This window comes from Amblyomma americanum, chromosome 2, assembly GCF_052857255.1.
Source record: "Amblyomma americanum isolate KBUSLIRL-KWMA chromosome 2, ASM5285725v1, whole genome shotgun sequence".
NCBI classification, from domain to species: domain Eukaryota; kingdom Metazoa; phylum Arthropoda; class Arachnida; order Ixodida; family Ixodidae; genus Amblyomma; species Amblyomma americanum.
In genome coordinates, this window is record NC_135498.1 from 171,971,324 (window position 1) to 171,990,958 (window position 19,635).

At 46.4% G+C, this 19,635-nt stretch overlaps 1 long non-coding RNA gene across 2 annotated transcripts in view; it reads left to right on the forward strand.

The window, feature by feature from the left end:
* LOC144119273 (uncharacterized) overlaps window positions 1-19,635 on the forward strand; it is a 37,078-nt gene that overhangs the window by 12,582 nt on the left and 4,861 nt on the right. Inside the window, exons 3-5 of one of the 2 annotated variants that reach the window (XR_013312316.1) lie at window positions 1,023-1,132; window positions 9,354-9,440; window positions 11,648-11,917. This is a non-coding gene — a long non-coding RNA (uncharacterized LOC144119273). Of the gene's footprint in view, window positions 1-1,022; window positions 1,133-9,353; window positions 9,441-11,647; window positions 11,918-19,635 lie in introns of those variants that run through there. The other variant, XR_013312315.1, reaches the window with a different exon arrangement.

Below are 19,635 nucleotides of genomic sequence, written 5' to 3' on the forward strand. Positions count from 1 at the left end.
CACGATTGGTTGGATTAAGGATTGTAAGCACGAACGAGTTGCTGTGGTCTCGCAGAGTGCCCATTCTGCTATTCAGAAAGTTTGGTTCAGTTCGAATTGGTTTGGTATAAATAATGGTGCTTAATGTTCCAAAGCGACTCAGTCTATGGGGGCGCCGTAGTGGAGGGCTCCGGAAATTTCGACCAGTAGCTGGATTCAATCCCTTGGCAAAATTCGAACCCCGGTCTTTAACGTGAGCACCATAGCCACTGAAATCATTCAAAAAATGTCGCTACATTGGGCTTATTCCTTCCACCTCAGCTGAAAAGTATTGTTTCAAGCTGTCAAAGATGTCGGTGATGTGGTTAGACCTGCCACTGCAGAAAAATTAAATTTCCTACGCAAGCAGTGACAGTTTCCCCGGAGTTGTGCTTGACTCGCCGCTGACGTGAAAGACAGCAGCAGTTACCATCGCTTCCTCCTCACTAGCAAGGCTAGGCCTGTTGAGACACTTGGCTGGGGTGACGTGGAGGACTGAAACATCTGCATTCATGAAGGTGCCCTCAGTTGTCAGGTCCAACAGGGTATTATGCGTGCTGCCTTCTGTAACAATTTCAAACACCTAATAATATTGACTTCATCCACGGAAACGGAATGGGTTGTCATCGCCACTGCAGTAGTAATCCGTAATGACCACTCCCACTCTCCGCTGATACCCTGTAAGAATACATGCAGAAAGGCGCACTCCATACTCTGGCCTGCATGGTCATGTGATCACGGTCGGCACATGTGAGATCTGGGTAATGTACTGCCATGCGACGCAGAGTGCATGGTGAGACACTGAGAATTATTCTGTACTCACAACGAGAGAAGTATCCGACGTTTCCTGCCTCCGGCTACGTGGTTGGTTCACCCAATCTACTGCTTAAATAAAGCAGTCTTGCTCGTTGCTTGCCTTCATAAAATCTGACTCGTCGCGAAAGGTTTATTGACGAATTCCGACGGCGCTAAAAGGCGGAAACTTTGTTTTACCTTTGTTATAGGCCGAATACTTCATATTATGGATTTTTTTACCACCTTGGTAAGGCCGAAGACATGCATAGAAGACATAATGTGCCCATTTTTAACGCCGTCACAGTTAACAAGAAACCACGTGAGTGTTACTTTTGAAATTTAAAATGAATAAATCCCCAAATTCTTAGGCTTATGTTGTCACTATTGATACTTATTCTATAATCTGCAGTTGTACGATTGATTGCCTCTTCTTCATGTAACGCTCCCTGATTGATCTGCAGCATTAAAACGAAAGCAATTGCTTCGAAAGCAGATAATCACGTGAAACAGCACTCGTTCACTTATCACAAGAAGGATGCACAAATAGGTGTTTATAACCTCTCCCAGTACCCAATCAGTAGAGCTGAAGAATGAAGCGCAACTAGTTTAATGCGGTTTTGCATAAAATGCGGCTGAAGCTACAGAACGTGGAGACGAAAGATAACAGGCAAGCACACCTACAGGTCAGGTCAGACCAGGTCCTCTTTTAAGCCGTGTAGTGGGGCGTTTACGACGGCCCCGAAACTGAAATTGTGGCATCCTAACCCTAGAGGACATGTGCAGCTCTATAGGCCAATATACCGTTCAAACCTCGGCTCTGCGCTCTCCAGCTGCGTGTTTCGAAGGCTGTAGTGCAGTCGAAAAAGGATGATCCTCCATCCAAAAACATAGTGAATTAGATTATGTTATGTTTTTCAAGTTCTACTGATTTTTTTTATATAGCGATCATTCAGCTGCCATGAAATTACCTTTTATAGATGTGTGTGTGCATGTATGTGTGTGCGTGGGTGTGAGTGTGTGTGTGAGTGTATGTGTGAGTGTGAGTGTGTGTGTGTTAGAGAGTGTGTGAGAGTGCGTGAGAGTGAGTGAGTGTTTGCGAGAGTGAGTGAGTGTTTGTGAGAGTGAGTGAGAGTGCGCGAGAGTGAGTGAGAGTGAGTGAGTGTTTGTGAGAGTGAGTGAGTGTTTGTGAGAGTGAGTGAGAGTGCGCAAGAGTGAGTGAGAGTGGGTGTGAGTGTGTGTGAGAGTGAGTGAGAGTGTGTGTGAGAGAGAGAGAGTGTGAGAGTGCGTGAGTGTGTGAGTGTGTGTGTGCATGAGAGTGAGTGAGAGTGTGTGCGAGAGTGAGTGAGTGAGAGTGTGTGAGAGTGCGTGAGCGTGTGAGAGTGTGTGTGAGTGTTCGTGATATTCCAAAGTTGTATTCAGAACGCGATTTACTTGATTATCTGAAACCACAAGGTGTACTGCACGTGAAACGACTTGTGCGTCGTGTGGAGTCTCCAGGAAAAGAATGGGCTGCGAAACCTACCAACTCTATCGTGTTGACATTCGCTCCCAACTCAGAGCACCCCGAAAAAATTGATCTGGGATTCACAAAACACGCAGTTGCAGATTTCACTGAAGCTCCTCCACGATGTTTTAGATGCCAACGGTTTGGGCATGTGGAACAAAGTTTGCACAAAGGATCGACGCTGTAAGTGGTGCGGAGGCGACCACGACTTTAAAACCTTGAGGGCAGATTTTGCTTGCGCCAATTGCGGTGGCGATCATCCAGCGAGTTTCGGAGGCTGCCCCTTCCGTGTGAGCACTCTGCACCGTCGGGTGTCCTTTATTGCTGGTCCAAAAACCCCACCGACTGAGACGCCTGTCCCTGGATAAGACGAGTTCCCAGTATTGGAGTCTGATGTTGTTGCGTTGCCCAACAATGTCCCTAAGAGACCTGAGTCCAGCAAGACGCCAAGGCCCAGTGCGCGCGAGTCGACTGTTCAACCTCCAGCAAAAAGTGTCCATGTTCTTCAGCGGCCGGATCACAGCAGACTCCACGACAAGGGGGACCCTCATATGCACAAGTGACAAAAAAACCAGCTACTGCGGCCAAGAGTGTGTCCCCGTCGGCATCTTTTATCGATGTTGTAAGTGAGTGCGTTGCGCAAAATAAGGAGCTCAAAAATCAAGGTATGTCTGACCTTCATGTTTTGTTTGGGGCCCTGCGTTCACATGTTCCAGCGATGGCGCCTGGTAATCTGAAGAACTTCTTACAGCTGGTGCTTTCTTTTGAGTCCCTAATTTCCACCTTCGCAACAAACTTCCTTGCGAACTAAAATGGATGGGGCTAAACCTCGTGGATCTCATATGCACCGAAAAGTGCCGTTTATATTGCAGTGGAACTGCGCTGGGATTTCAAGTCGGTTAGCTGAACTAAAACTATTATTGAAAGAGACTTGTGTTCCAGTATTGGCACTGTCAGAAGCTGGCCTGCCAAGCGGGAGATGTTTGACTGGATATGTCGCCCATAAAAACTGCAGCCTAAAGTCATGTCCTGCAGGAAGTGCTGCGCTCTACATAAAAGAGAAATTCCACATGTTTCTGTAAGCGTTGCCGATCTTTGCACGGATGACATTGAGGTAGCGGCTGCAAGAATACAGCTCGGCTCTCGAACCCTTTCTATTGCATCCGTGTACGTGTCTCCGCGGAAGAAGGTAGCATTAGATTTGTTTCTACAGCAGCTCTGCGACCACTGCCCAGCACCTAGAATCATCTGCGGTGATTTCAAAGCCCATCATGCCGTTTGGGGTGACAGGAACACGGATTCCCGTGGACGCAAACTTGTAGAGGTTATTGACAGATTTGACCTGTGTGTTGCCAATGACGGAAGCCCCACTTTTTTCCGGCCTCCAGCCTCAGCGACAGCTATAGACCTGACACTGCATTCACCTGACGTCCGCGTGAGTTGGTCAACAGCATCCGACCGCATGGGAAGTGATCACTATCCGATTTTTGTGTTTGCTGCCGACTTTCGTATGCATGGTCCTAAAATTAGCAACTTGGTCAACTAGGACAAGTACAGAAAGCACCTAGAACGTGTTTCTGGTGATGTTGTTGACAAAATGGTTTCTAGTAAGCTAGCAGCAACTACGGCGGTCAAGTTACTTGATCATTTTCCGGCCCCGGATTTAAAACTCGGGAACCTTTGCGCAGCGAGAAGGGCGGAGCGCCAACTCGTGCGGAAGAAGGACGGCCGGCAACTGAAGACGACCTTCAATAGGCTTAATTCTGCTATTAGACGGCACACGAACAAGCTGTACAGGTCGCAATGGGCCTCATTCTGTGCTAGTTTGACTGTGTTCTCACCGATAACGAGAATATGGCGAGTTATTGGCAGCCTTGCTGGAGAATCTCGCCCTTCGAAGCCTTTTGAAGCTCTTGCAGTACGCAAGTAAAAACCTATTGCGTGCTTGGCAGAGGAATTTGCAGACGCACTCGTACGCGCTGATTCTGGAATAGATATATATTGACCACCTGCTTCCTCCAGGTCTATCATGGACGTCCCGTTCACGCTTCGTGAGCTTCAGACTGCGCTCAGTGGCCTGCGGCGCCGGTGTTCAACAGGTCCCGACGGCATCACCAATCAAATGCCGAATAATCTGCCCTTGCAACTCAGAAAGGAGCTCCTCAACTTCATCAATCGAGTTTTGGAGACTGGCGATGTTCCTCCGTCATGGAAGGTGGCACATGTAGTTCCGGTACTGAAGCCTGGCAAAGAAATGACAGACCTTGCCTCGTATTGCCCAGTGTCGTTGACCTCCTGTGTAGCTAAGTTGATGGAAAAGCTGGCAAATGAACGCTTATCATGGTGGCTTGAGGACAGCAAGGCACTGCCATCCTGTATGACAGGATTCCGCCGAGGTCTTAGTGCCCAAGATAGCGTCTTAGACTTGATCGGTCACATTGAACACCAGAGCGCTTTCGGCCTTTCCACCTTAGCCATTTTTCTTGATGTTGCGAAAGCTTACGACAGCGTGCTTCAGAGCTCAATTCTAAACAGTTTGCAAGGCAAGGGCATTCAGGGCCATGTTAAGATTCATTTGCAAGTTTATAAGTGATCGCGCGGTTCGTGTACGGTTAGGGAGTACGTTAAGCACCTAAAGGGTTCTATCACGAGGTGTGCCTCAAGGAAGTGTTCTTTCCCCCACGCTCTTTAACGCCGTAATGGCTGGCCTACCGGATTCGTTGAAAAAAAGTTGAAGGCAAGTGCGTATGTCAATTTATGCTGACGACATCTGTATTTGGATTACTGGCTACCAACACAAGCGATTAGCCCTGATAGCTCGACAGGCTATACTTTCGGCACAAGCTTACCTTCAAGGTGCGGGGTTGTCTCTGTCAGTGGACAAATCCGGCTTTATTCTGTTTCCAGGTGTAGGAAGACGTCAAGCGCGGTTGAAGATAGACCTCGGTCACTCTTGCATTCGTCAATTCCACCACGCGCGTTTCTTGGGCGCCATTATTGGCTCCCGTCTACAGTGGCGAAAAGCTGTAGACGTGATTGTTTCATTTATATCTTCTCGTCTCAATGTGATCCGTAAAATTGCACGTGAGCAATGGGGAAACCATCCTTCTTCAATGGTCAAACTTCATGAAGCGCTGGTGGTCAGCCGGATAATGTACCAATTACCTTTAATTTCCCCCTCGGCATCACAACTTGAGCGTCTTGAAGTTGTCCACAGAAAGGGCCTAAGAAGAGCCATTGGAGTTCCCCAGGCGGCTGCGAATAAGGCAGTACTTCATGAGTCCCTATCGAAACATCTTAGTCTTATCGCTTCTCAGAGACTATTAATGCATCTTGACCGCATAGGAGAGACGGTAGCTGGGCGATCCCTTCTCCAGCGGCTCTGCAAGAGATATGAGTCGAATGCTTACTTGGCACTCAATACTCATAGTTCTTTACGCATGAATGTGCGAAGGCAAAGGAAACGGTTGAAACCCCCCTGGTCTTTTCCGAACCTCAACTGTCCCCATGTGAGCGCAAAGCGCAGCTCTCCTTTGGAGGCAACGCGTTCGCTTGTACTGGAATACTTGACAACAGAGTATGCCTGCCATCTTCAAATTTTCACGGATGGTTCTGTGGACAAGGTCAAACAAGCTAGCGCAGCGGCTTTTTACATTCCTTCTTTGCACTGTAAGTGGTCCGTACGCTGTACTGCTGTTGTATCCTCCATAACGGCTGAAAGTGTTGCTATTGAGGCGGCTTTACGGAAGTTAGGGTCTTGTCCGGCTCAACCTGTTGTCATCCTAACTGATTCAAAATCTGCCCTTCAGAGGTTAGAGCGCCGCTTCCCTACTGACGCCTTTTCTCTAAGCTCTCTGCGCTTGGTGCAGAATCTGCACAGCAGAGGCTTTACTCTACATTTCCAGTGGGTGCCCTCTCACATAGGAGTCAACGGTAATGAGGTGGCAGACAGTCTCGCCCATAAAGCTCTCTCAAGGATTCCATCAAGAAAAGTACCTCAAGATGGGAAAAGTCTCTACAGGAAAATGGTGCTCGATCACTTCAGTACCCTGTGGAGTGCGTCTCACAAGCCGTGTGTGGCCAAGGGACTGAGAAGATCTCAGGCGACCCTTCTACATCGAATTCGCCCGGCCTCTGCTCGCACTCCTGCATGGATGCATAAGACTGGCATAGCATCGTCTCCGCTCTGCTCTTTATGTGGTGTGCGCGGGGATATCGAACATTATATTCTGTACTACCCAAAGTACAACGCGGAAAGGCATGTGATGTTCGCTTCCTTCAAGAAGACAGGAACCCGTCACAGCACAGTGCAGGACATTGTCTACCCGAGTGGAAACCAGACATGCAGAAAGGGGGCTGCACGCCTTCTTTTAACATTTCTGCAGAACACGGATCTTGTTTTTAATTGGTGACAGCAGGAACGGACTATGGTCTACTGTGATTGAATGTGTGCGTAGATGGTGTCTTCCGGAGTGGACTACTTTTATACTTTGAATGTGTGTATGAAGTGTGGCACTACAATGGCCTATGTTCTACTGTGACTGAATATGTGCATAAATGGTGACTTCTGGAGTGGACTGTGATGTGAACTGTGTGGATTGATTGTGTGCATAGATGGTGACTGCGGGAGAGAATGTGTGCTATTATAAGAGACTGTGCGCTTAGCGGGGTAGATGCGGCAGTGTTAATATCGAAGGGACGCTGCGGTGGAGCAATTGCCGGCAGATAAAGCAAGGCTAACCCCACCTGTAGCATTCGACACCTCAACCTCAACCTGTGTGTGAGAGTGAGTGAGAGTGTGTGTGAGAGTGAGTCAGAGTGAGTGTGAGTGAGAGTGAGTGAGAGTGTGTGTGATAGTGTGAGTGAGAGTGTGCGTGCGCGTGCGCGTGTGTGTGTGTGTGTGTGTGTGTGTGTGAGAGAGAGAAAGTGAGTGAGAGTGTGTGTGAGAGTGTGAGTGAGAGTGAGAGTGAGAGAGAGAGAGTGTGTGTGTGTGTGTGCGTGTGTGTGTGTGTGTGCGCGCGCGTGCGCGTGTGTGCGTGTGTGCGCGCGTGTGTGCGTGTGTGCGCGTGCGTGTGTGCGCGTGCGTGTGTGCGCGTGTGTGTGCGCGCGTGTGTGTGCGTGTGCGCGCGTGTGAAGCCATCTTCACCGACACCAAGGTGCATATGGGAATGTTTCTATTGTTTTTAATTTGTAGTCTGTTTGTAGTTCGGAGGTCGTGGGTTCGGATCCCACCGGCGGCTTGGTTGTTTTTTCTGCTGCTTCATAAGTAGTTTTCTGCAAGCGACAGTTTAATCGAAGTATTATTCTCCCACTGGTGGGGGGATAAGAACTAGAAATGACAAAGAAATAGAAACATCCCCTATGCACCTTGGTTTCGGTGACATTTGGCATCCTCCATGTGTTTGTCAAACGAGCCCCTCATTTCCTTTACCTTGTCTGCTAATAAATTAATAACGGTGTGTGTTCTGGCAGTATCCATGCCGTAGGTAGCATAAGAGGGCTCTCGCACAGTATCCGCCCTCGCCATCAGATGACGTTCCATGTCACACTCGCGGTAATACAGGACGTGCTACGTTCGCCGCTATGGACGAGGGTGGCGCTTGTGAACACTCTCATGGTTCACTTAGACGCAATAAGCAAAAATACCCACGAGTGCACCAGTTTGGACAGCAGTCGTCGTAGCTCAGTTGTTAGAGCAGCGAACACGATATTCGGAGGTCGTGGGTTCGGATCCCACCAGCGGCATGGTTGTTTTTTCTGCTGCTTCATAAGTAGTTTTCCTTAAGTGACAGATTAATCGAAGTATTATTCTCCCACTGAACAGAACTAGAAATTCAAAAACATAGAAATGTTCCCCTATGCACCTTGGTTTCGGTGACTCGGTTTCCTTCATATGTTTTGCAAATGAGCACCTCATCTCCTTTACCTTATATATATACGCACTGCAGCGGTGGCCTACTAGTCGTTTGAGCATCCGCCTCGCATGCGGGAGGTGCGGGGTTCGTTTCCCAGTGCCGCCGGGTACCCACTGGTAATACAATGGGTACAAGCTTCCCCTGGTCTGGTGCTCGGCTTGTTTAGGGGGAATATGTTTGATAAATGGGCCTTTGACCCCTCCTTGAGTAAAAGAAACAACCTTGTTCCATGGTGCTCTTTGTCCGCAGGTGCCTTTGCGCAGTTTATCAACGCTTCAACAACCCGCCGTCAGACTTTACAGAATCCACTTTCCCGGACCAGATGTTATTGGAAGAAAATTTTCGCGCACAACAAACTGCGTGTCTTTAAGCTGATAGCCTTTTTATATGATCTATTGTTGTTCATGAAGAAAGAAAACGTTTTGTAGCAAAAATATGTCCAGCCACATTTATTGGAACCTCTTTGTTACCGACATAAGGTGCAACTGCCAACACACTTGACAGGAACACATTTTATGCACATTCCTAAGTATTTTAAAAGTGAAGTCATTAATTTTCCGGAGGCCCGGACGGTGCGCACCCTCTTAAGGTTAGAATTTCTTCTAGAAGCATAGCTTATGGTGCATGGCGGTTTAACGTTCCGAAGCGACTCAGGCTGTGAGGGACGCCGTAGTGAAGGGCTCAGGAAATTTGGGCCATCTGGTGTTCTTTAACGTGCTCTGAGATCGGATGCTACACGGGCCTCTAGAGTTTCGCCTCCATCGATATTCGACCTCTGTGGCTGGTGTCCAACCCGCATCTTTTCGGGTCAGCAGCCGAGCACCATAACCACTGAGCCACCGTGGCGGCTTCTAGAAGCATGAATATTAGCGTTGCACACACTGTAGTCTGTACACCAGTCTGAAGGAAGCACGTAATGCGCGTTCTGGTTTCATTGCTCTAGAAATGCGCATAGGTTCTTGCGATAATTACAATTTATTCTTGTTCCCTCTTTAAAGGAAAAGAGTTGACATCGAAGCGAGTGCTTACATTTTGGTAAAGGAGATGTCATCAGCGCATTAATAACCTTTTATTTTACAGAAAATTAATGAGGTAAAGCTGTTATATTTTGGCCTTTTCAGATAGGTGGGGTGGAACAAACTACACGCTACTTTACTCGAATTACAGAAACTGCTCAATTCTTGGCACGCCTAACAAGACTACTAACGGTATGTATCGCAGAAGCAGCCTATTATTTGTGTAATTTGGCGGAAGTCAGTATTCAAAAGTTGGTGTTGACCCTTCACTTACAACTAGAAGATTACTCTTATTAAGTAGTTTAGCTATAATCTTTCTATATATATATATGTCTGTGCGCGCGTATTCGAGTGCGCGCGTGTTCGTGTGCGCGTGTGGGTGTGTGCGTGCGTGCGGGCGTGCATGTGTGTGTGTTTAGGGTGCTCTTATTTACATTGACAGATTTTTATTTTAAAAAGAGTGGGAGATAGTTGGGTGCGGCCTGTTGAGCAGGATAGTACAAGAAGGCGGACATTATGTCCTTCAAACATGTGTCAATATTTAGACGATTATTTAACTAAAATTAACCATAAGCTTTTGTATTTTTTTTATTTTAGAGGTCCACGTTATATCGCGAAATGCATGACCCTGTTCATCAGACAGCCCAGTGCCCTTCATCCTACAAATATACTAGCGGCGTTTAAACCCGTGTCCGCCGCGGCGCTTTCCGTTGAAGAGCGGCGGCCCTTGGGCGAAAATAACTGCTCAATTAAGGAGGAGTGCTTGCTCGGAAGACAGAAAAGAACTTTGGGCACAAATCGCAAGAAATAAAAGCCAGGAAGCAATAATAAGTAAAAGGGAATTAGAAAAAATGCGACAATAAAAATATATAAAAAGGTCACAAAGTTTAGAGCATGCTTGGCGCAGTACATGAGATTTCGAGACCGGACCGCACAAGCACGTTCAATCACTCTGAGATTATCGTGTTGGCCGATGTTAGCAACAGCAGTAAATTAAAAAGTTACAAAGGATTTGATGAAAAGTCGCCACAGAAGCATTTACCTCATTCGTTTCACCTGTGGAAATTTTTACGCTCGGTCCGACAGAGCAGTGTATTTATGAATGCTCGCGCGTGCAGCGAGTAAGGATTGCTATAGAGAGCAGTCATTTTGCCTTTTATTGCATCAGATGTAGCAGAATGTGGCGCCATATTTTAGAGGCGTTTCCGCTGTAGGCCATATAAAAACGCTCAAGGCACGCAAACCTTCCACATTAAGAAACGCGGAGGTTCTTGAGTGAGTGCACAATATGTATGGTGTTGGCGGAGAAGGCTTCATATTTTTTTTATTGTTCATACACAGTCTTCTACTTGCACTGGTTTTGTCCTACGCGTTTCTGCGCTTCATTTCGGTCTGTGTTTTAAAATATTCAAGTGGTTAGCTCAACGTGGCCACGTACTCTTCTCTGTAGTTTTGTAGCGTAATTTTGTGATTGGTTACGAAAGTCGCTTGGTCGCATGGGCTTTCAAATTTTTGTTAGCCACATAGAGCCGAAATTTACGTTCAGTCTGCATCAGGCAGCTGAAAATTGACAAAATGAAGGCAGGGTTTTTAGCCTTTCATGCTCCATCTCGGACCTACGTAGCGTTACCGTTGGCAGCGCCACCTGGGGCTTCCCGAGCTCTATCCTGAACGCTTGGCAGGAGTGCTATCGCGGCATGCTAGCGAGTGGTCATTTTAGCCTGTTTAAAGGGATGAGCTCTCATTTCGTTTGGTTTGGTGTTATGAGGCTTAAATTCCCAAAGCGGCTCAGGCTATGAGGGACGCCGTTGTGGAGCACTCCGGATAATTGTGACCACCTGGGGTTGTGCAACATGCACTGGCATCGAAAAGAACAGGGACCTCTAGCATTTCGCCTCCATCGAAATGCGACCGCCTCGGCCGGGATCGAGCCTCGTCAGCGCCCGAGCACGATAACCATTGAGGCAGCACGGCATCTTTGAACGCAAAAAACAGACGCGAAAAGGCATTGATCCGGCCACTTAACACTTTTCTAATGCGATCGAAGTTCTTCACCGGAGTTCCGACTGGAATGTCACCGAATAAACCTTGACAAGTCAGGTATTTCGAGGAAGTATGGGTACGGTAAGGTACGTATACTTAGTGGAGTTCAAAATGCTAAATCTGCACACTGGCAGTTAGAGATGCCGTTGTGGAGGAATTCAGTGGTTCTGACATCGCACAGCACTCAGGCGTGCTCGCCTTTATCCAAGTGCAGCCGCAGCGGACAAGAAGTAAAATTACCCCATCCCACTCTGCAGCTTTTATCCGCTGGCGACGTAACGGTCGTCAGCCAGTGCCGCATCGTGCATTGTTGAGTAATAATTCCTAATTTGTGCGTTTTGCTTCAAATTTTCTAGGTGGCCGAGCTTGTAGGGTAATTCTGACTCCTTCGGCTGTGCACCAAGGTATGCCAAGAGATTGTCAGCTGGGCTACAACCTCACCTGCGGCACAAAAAGCCCATTGGTGAAGGTGTTTGAAGACTCATGCGACCGAAGATTCTCCTTCAAAACAGTTCCGCGTGTTAGAAGAGTACATTGAGCCAGCCGCGCCGACAGATGTCAATAAGACAACCAACCATTGCGGCAGCTACAAAGATAATGAATGGATACGGCGGAACAAGGAAAAACGAGATATCTTTCAGTTTGCTCAAGTCTTCAAAACCGTGAACAAAGCGAATGTCCTCCAGTGCCTTATCCTTATGTGGCTACAATGACACGTCAAGATCGCATGGGTGGCCAACATGCTCGAGATGTCAGAAAGGTCGTTACGAAATATACCAGTTCCGCGAACTGAACGCTGAAGCCGCTAAATCAATGCGAACAACTAGGATCTTTAGTGAACTCATTAGGTGATATCTCCAACGCTGTCAATGGGGCGAAAAGGCGCAAAAAAATTAAACGGTGCGAACCGTGACCTAGCATAACTATATACCTATAACTATAAAAACAACACCGCTCCGCTAACTCAAGGCAAAACATCGGTTGATGACTGCATAAAAATGGTATTTCTGGTGTCGAGGGAAAGAATATAGCACAAATTTTCTGAGAGGAAACATTTTCTAACGTGCCAAAGGGGTAGCATATATTGTATACAGTACACAAGTACCGCATTTCCTCAACGAGCCAGCACAGAGCTGCGCTAATAAAACGCGGCGACGAGCACGAGTCATAGGAGTGAAGGTGAGGGCGTACAGTTGCGCGCTGTGACTACGCGGGGGGTGGGGGGGGGGGGGGGGAGCTCAGTTGCGCTCAGAGGAGCGCAACTGTGTTCTTTTGGAGGGTGAAGGAGCTGTTCCTCGAAGGCAAATCAGGCGAAGAAACAACTAAGATGATCACGAGGTAACCGTCTCTCACGGCACGAATCTCTACGACTACCCTCTGAATTCCTGATATCTGCTTACACCATAGTCGCTGTAGTGCGATTTTCAATACCACACCACTCTTCCTGCCATAAGAAGTGCATTGGTGGCTGTGGCTTACGACTGCGGGGCCTATAAAGCGGCTTCCAATCCCGGCCGTGGAGGCCACATTTTAATGGAGGAAAAATTGAAAAACACCCGTTGGCTGTGCGCTATCATCACCTCAACTGCTGCCACTGCACAACAAAGGTCTCTATCATATTATTCCAATTAAGACTGAAGTGAGCCAAGTGCGGCCACCCTATTCCCGCAAACTACCTAAAGTCATTTGTCCACCTCACTCTCTGCAGCACCCTGCTACGCTCGCCTTCTCTTCGAATCAACTCAGTCATTATAAACGACCATCGGTTACCTTCCCCTCGCTTTACATGGTCTTCCTATGTACATTTATTTTTCTTCATTTAAGCTAGGATATCACAAACCCTTATTTGTTCCTGGCAGTTGAATGGAACTTAATCCCGGGAATAATAAGATCTCTCACATTAAACTCATTCCTAAAGAAATTAATGCCACATGGTTTTATGTATTTTGTTGTGTGTTCAATGTACTGCTTGCATTTTGTTCATGTTACTGCAACTATCATATACTCTTCGCTAGAAATTTATATTCGTTCATTGTGCTCTGCCGTATTTCATGTCAGTTCCTTTCTCATTCTTTGCTCTTTGTGCATTTAAATTATTGATGATTTGTTTATCCCGCTCCTGCAATAGCCTCGTATTGGGGCTGCATTATGTACAAATAAATTTGTAAATAAATTAACTTATTGACACACTCTGGTCTCTTTCTGTTTCCCAACGTTACACAAAACATTTTCTTTTCCATCGCCTGCGGCGATTTCATCTGAATTTGATGCCTTTCTCCTCCTCAAATTTTCTGCCGCACATGCAATTTGCGATGCCAGTGCACGTAAGAGAAGCTCGGTGATCAAATTAAGGTCGGGCCGCTGCACCACGAGGTCTCACGAGATCCATGTGGATCTTTGGAACTTTAAATCCCACACATAATACCTAACCCTGAGAGGAACACTTACTATTCGTGGAACACTAATAATCCTCTTATCCCCTTACGTCAGTGCGCTGAAGCTGTAAAGGCGCTTCGAACGTGCTATGTGTACAGCTCTATACGGATCTTTTGCGCCACGACTTGGGTGCAAGGGTGAACACATGAGTAGCACCAGCACGAACAAGTCCATGCCTTCCAAGCAAGCCGATCGCAAACCATCCACATAACCTGTAACTTAATACGAAAGATTATAACCACTTGCGAAAAGCTAGGAGCAAGTTCCGTGATGTGTAACAGGAATCACACAGTAATCATTTATTTCTGTAAAACAGAGTTGGCCTGCTCGCAACCACATCTTGTGCGGTGACATCTTTGCCCTGGCGGAGTGGTGCGCGAGACTCTGGCTTATTTTAAAAGATCTTCTTTTGAAACTATTTCTCGTAGCAGCAGTGAACAAACATAAGGAAGCGTTCTTTTTTGTTTTGTGATGCAATAGCCGGCAATGTGCGATTTTTTTTAATTTGAATATCACTGCTCCTCCAACCATCTATTTCACTGCTTTACACAAGAAGCAAAGCAGCAGCAATACAGAAAGTCTCAATTATCATAAATCTAAAATAATCACTCCAAGAAGGTGCCGCAATCTACATTGAGAGCACAGGTATTTTTGTTGGCCGCTATACGTGCGCTGGTGAGACAGTAATGGCAGTACTCCAGATGTCTCTTCATAAGGTGAATCATGTACCAAATCCTCTTTGCTGTTTCTTCGGGCACTCTGTAGACCAGCGCCTCCGGCCCCCCTCGTATGTAACCAACATCCAATTAGCTCTGAAATGACCGTCTCCTGTGGCACTTGGGCTTTGTCGTTATTTTTTAGTCTCGTCTTCTATGCAGTTAGTACAAACGAGCCATGAGGACACATTTTGCAAACTCTTACTTAAAACTGTTACTTAAAAATGAATTTACTGGCTGGTACGTTCTAGCTGCTGAGAGCAGCTGACAGAAGCAGGTTGTCTCTTCAGAATCCACGCCCCTCTCGAGGACCTCTCGCGGAAGTACACGAGTGAGTCGGTTAACTTGCTCATACCCAGCACTTCTGGACGAAAGCATTTTTGAGCGGAAAACAGTGTATCAAACCATTTTTATATAATGTAAGATTCAATACAACAATCAATATATCCGCAGATCGCTTGACTGCAGTATTGTATTTTTTTTCCGCAGTCGTCGAAAGCTTTCCCCATTTCTATGGTAGTCTTCAATGTTTGATGCGATCGATGGAAGCACTTTAAAAGAAAGATTTTGCTACATATCAGAAGAATGGACCATTATCTTCAATATTTCCATAACAGTGTCCTAGAATTTCCAATTTTCAAACTTTTTGCCCGCGAATGGTGAATATAAATTAAGAAACAGCGTTTGCTATTCAGATACGTCACTATACAAATTCGAACAATGCCGGATGCAGCGCTGACAGTTTTTGCAGCTGCACCGCGGAATGGGAGAATGGTGGTCGCGCCGGTGGTGTTGCTCTTGTCACTAGTCGAGTTTATCTGCATGAAATGCTGCAGGCGGCTATGAAACGTGCCTACAACCCACATTCTAGAAATATGCAAGCAGAATATTCCCTCCTACATTAAATACATGCATTAGCTAAGATTACCATGAACCGGTTTTTACGGGCTTTGGAAAACGCGCTTATTTTCTAAGAATTTATTTCTCGTGTAATCTTCACCGCGTCAATACAAACGTCCGTCCATGTCAGGAAACGTCCGCTGTACCGTGCTTTTTCTTCAGCGCTCAACGAAAAAAATACGCGCTACATTCTGAGCTTGCATTTTTCGTCTGCATATTCGTTTAATGTTCCTTAATATGATGCTGCCTAAGTTCTGCTTTTAATCATGGCTTAACGAAGCTGGGTAAGGTGGGGGTGGCGAGGAGAAGCCAGGCCACTGCACCGGGTGCCGCTTACCCTAGTGACGCCTCTACCGTTACAGATCTCAGCATGTTACGTTATATTGAATGAGGTGCACTCTAGCTTTCAAGAAACGTACTCTCTCCAGGCAGGATGACTCCTATGAGGCAGTGCCAAGACGTAGGCACATAAAGATCATAGGCACGGGATGCGCACGTGTGTCAAGGGGAGGAGAGAGGCAGGCACCCCTCTTTTGATGCCTAATATTCTTGGCGTTGTCTATAACAATTTAAGAACTTCAGACTAGTGCCGCATGAAAGTGTTCTTTTTTTATCGTCAAAACTTCTCCAGAATATCAAAGTCACTTGCTTTCCCAGTGTGGCAGTTCAAGTTTTGCTCAGGTTAAGCAAGTCTCAAGACGACGAGGTGCGGGTTGAGCGCATGGTTGTGTCTGCCAGGCTGCTGAGTGTTCGAGCGAACCGGATGTAATCCCGAACCCCACGCTTCCGCCTTCTCGGCGACGTTTACGACATGCAGCGGAGCGACAGTTTCAGACTGCCGTCTAAGAAAATTGCCGGCTTCCCCTCCCCCTCCTGATCGATCGCCCCCACACACCGCGCAGGGAACCTATCTGGCGGTGATCCGGGGCCCATGCGGCACTAAGAACTATTTTCGGATTAGGACCTGACTTTACGATAAAATGGACGGCAGGTGAGAACATGTTCCGGGTCTTGAGACAATAAATTTTGCTCGCTTGCTATCAAGCTACGTACTGCTAATCTGTACTTAGTTACACCATCTCTCACTTCATGTAGAGCCGCAGCCTCTCTGTTTTAGTGTTTATGGTTTGTAACGTCCATGTACTGAACCCCTGTGTATTTGCTCTCTTGTGCTCAGCCAGAAAACCTCCTAAGAGAGTTTCTGGTGACTTCCCTGAGACTAATGCGACCAACCTCCGCTACAGTATACAAACACAGCCCATGGCATTAAAAAAAAACCGCATAATGTTTATCCCATTTCAAGAGGGCGCTGCAATTAAAACAGGAAGGCACCTGAATGATAGGGAGGTTATTGCAACGTTTTCAGAGCACTGGCGGCCTTCTCGGCTATTTCTAAATGTTTCCAGCGTACGACTGATCCAACTCTGGAACGTGACATTATTGCAAAACAGAACGGCCAGTATGCAGGAGAATGAACGCGGCCAAAACGGCAAGACTAGAAGTCACGATTTGGAGGGGGCTTAGCTCGAGAGAAACAAGGACATGAAAGCAACACTAGGCGAGGGCACATGCCCACAGGACATTAGGACACAAGGACAAGGACACAGTACTCAAGTGTACGGCACCTAAGAGTTGCAATTGATCTATAAGACTTATCGTCTAAACACGATCATTAGGATCCTAAACAGGCTTTAAGAATACTGGCCATTTATAATTTTACTGATTCTACAAAGCCGTTATTCGGAAATCTTCAAATATTGCGATAGAATTTCTGCGCGACAAAAAACACAGCATAATGTGTAAAGTAGTAAACTATAGTCGCCCTTTCCAAGCCTCTCTATTTTACGCCTCCAATCGCACAAGAAGAAGAGCCACTGTAGAAAACATCAGTATACCGCCAATAACCAAATAAATGGACAATGATCACTAGAGTTTCACGTGCAAAGGTTTTGAAATTGGTTGCCGCATAGCGTACAGCAATCATCGCATTTTTTTCTAAAGACCTCATTCCATGCTTCTTCCCGCTGAACTCCTCAACTAGTTTACATGAAGGGATTTGTACATATGTTCAAGATTGGAAATGCACTTTCTCGGTGTTGTACTAATTGAAATGTCTACAAAACGTATGTGATGTTTCAAACGTGTGTATATATTTTGTTGCTTCTTTTCTGTAATCTGGGTTGTTGGCAAGTGCTGTCATTTACTTTTGTAATGTTCCACTCCAGGAGCGCGAATGATGCGTAGTGCACATAACTCCCAACTTGCTACAGTATATAAAGAACTTTAGCCAACTGTTAAAATTCATGTGTGTCATTTATGCGCACGTACTGTTTTCCCACTGAGTTCTCCGCTATCTTCTTTCCCGCGGTACGTTTGAAATGGTTCGGCCGCTCCTGCCAGGCGCCAGCACCTACTTCCAGTTTTCGCTGCACGTCTTGCTGCGGTTTTACTTTTCTATCTTTTTTAACTGTGTACCAACCTTCCTGCACAAAACCCTCTTCAGCGGAGACGTTTTTGACCTCCGCGCCTATTTCAACTGCCTCAATTCGCCGATCAAGGGGCATGTCTGCCGTCATTTCAAGCCCGAAGGCCGCCGAGTTGGTTAACAATACCGGTATGCTTAGCGGCAAGGCGTGGTCTGACCCTTCAAAGTCCACTAAAAATCGAACGGGTGGACCCCCCTTCAAAATCGAGGCATCCTCTTGATCGCTGAGTGATCTGGCAGAGTGATCCCTTGCCCACGACCCGAAATTTCGGGTCGTGGGCAAGGGATTCTGCAGATGAAGAAGGTTTTTGACGGAGCCCATGTGGAACATCCAGTACTTTCTGAGTCACACAATCTCAACAGTCTCAAAGAAATGGCATCTACAATTTTGCGGCAAAACTTCCAAAGGAAAGCCAGAAGCTGCGCCGCCGCCGTCAACGCAAAAAACGTGGCTCCCCAGAACCTTTCTGCTTTGGGGCTAACACACCACAAACACTCCTGGTGGCAAGAGTGTCATCATCCCATATGGCCTGTGCCATTTCCTTCTCCACAAGTGTAGGCATCTTTGCAGTCTTTTTGCTGCTCGCACTCCTTTTATCCTCACACCACCCACAAGGTGGATGGTCTCCGGTGGCTCCCCAGAACCTTTCTGCTTTGGGGCTAACCAACCACAAACACTCCTCGTGGCAAGAGTTTTGTCACCCCATATGGCCTGTGGCATTTCATTCCCCACAAGTGGGGGCTTCGCAGTATTTTTGCTGCCTGCACTCCTTTTATCTTCACATCATTCGCTAGGTGAATGCTTTCTTCGGTGGCACCCCAGAACCTGTTTGGTTTGAGGCTGATGAGGCAGATGTTTCATTCTGTCTTGCGCATTTCGGCATCCAAGTCCTTCAGCTAGTAGCTGAACAAATCCCATGTCATCCACGCCTTTCTATTTGATGAAAGTTTTTTGACTGCCATGTTCCTTTCATGCCAGTGACGATTGTTTCATGCCATGCCAGTGACGAGTGATGAGTTCATGACGAGTGTTTCACTGGCATCCTGTCTTCCAACCTCAAAATAGGTGAAAGCGAGCTCAATGAAATTCTATGCACTTTTGCAATAGCCTCCTTCTTTTGCAGCTATAGTAGGATACAACTTAAAAAAACAGCAGTTGCTAACAGTGGGCCACAATCTGCGGTGTACTGTATTACTCCACTGGCCAGGTGCAATAGTTAACGAAATCAACTCTTCAATGTTTGACTATATTAAACAGTCCAGGTATCGAAATTCTAGCCCTTATAGTTTTTTCTTGTGATTAGTTTTTTGTTTAGAATACAGGAAAAGTTTTCAGCAATTATGGTCTACTTTTTTGTCATGGAGGAAATCTGTGCGCCAGTCGTGAATGTAGGCGGAGCTTCACTGCAAACTTAAGTTGTATCCGACTATAGCCGCATTATTTGCAACTAGCTGCCCACTCATTGAAACAAATTATCTCAATATTGCAGAATATTTATTTCATTTCAAAAAATTGCACACTGCAAGCACATAACTCGTTTAATAGCTGTCAAATATGTTGCATCAGAACTCAGTCCATAACCATGCAATAAATATGAGTACAAAGCGAATAATAAAATAATATGCATTGAGCATTATAAGTACAATGTAATTAGTATCGCACTTCTTGAGCATTAAAATATAGTTTTATAACAATAGGCACCATACCCTAACACGGCCACTACCAGAAACTTTTCATGCTGTAGCACTCATCACAGACACAGCTTCTCTAGCACGTGTTATGTAAAACAAGATACAAGTAAGACTA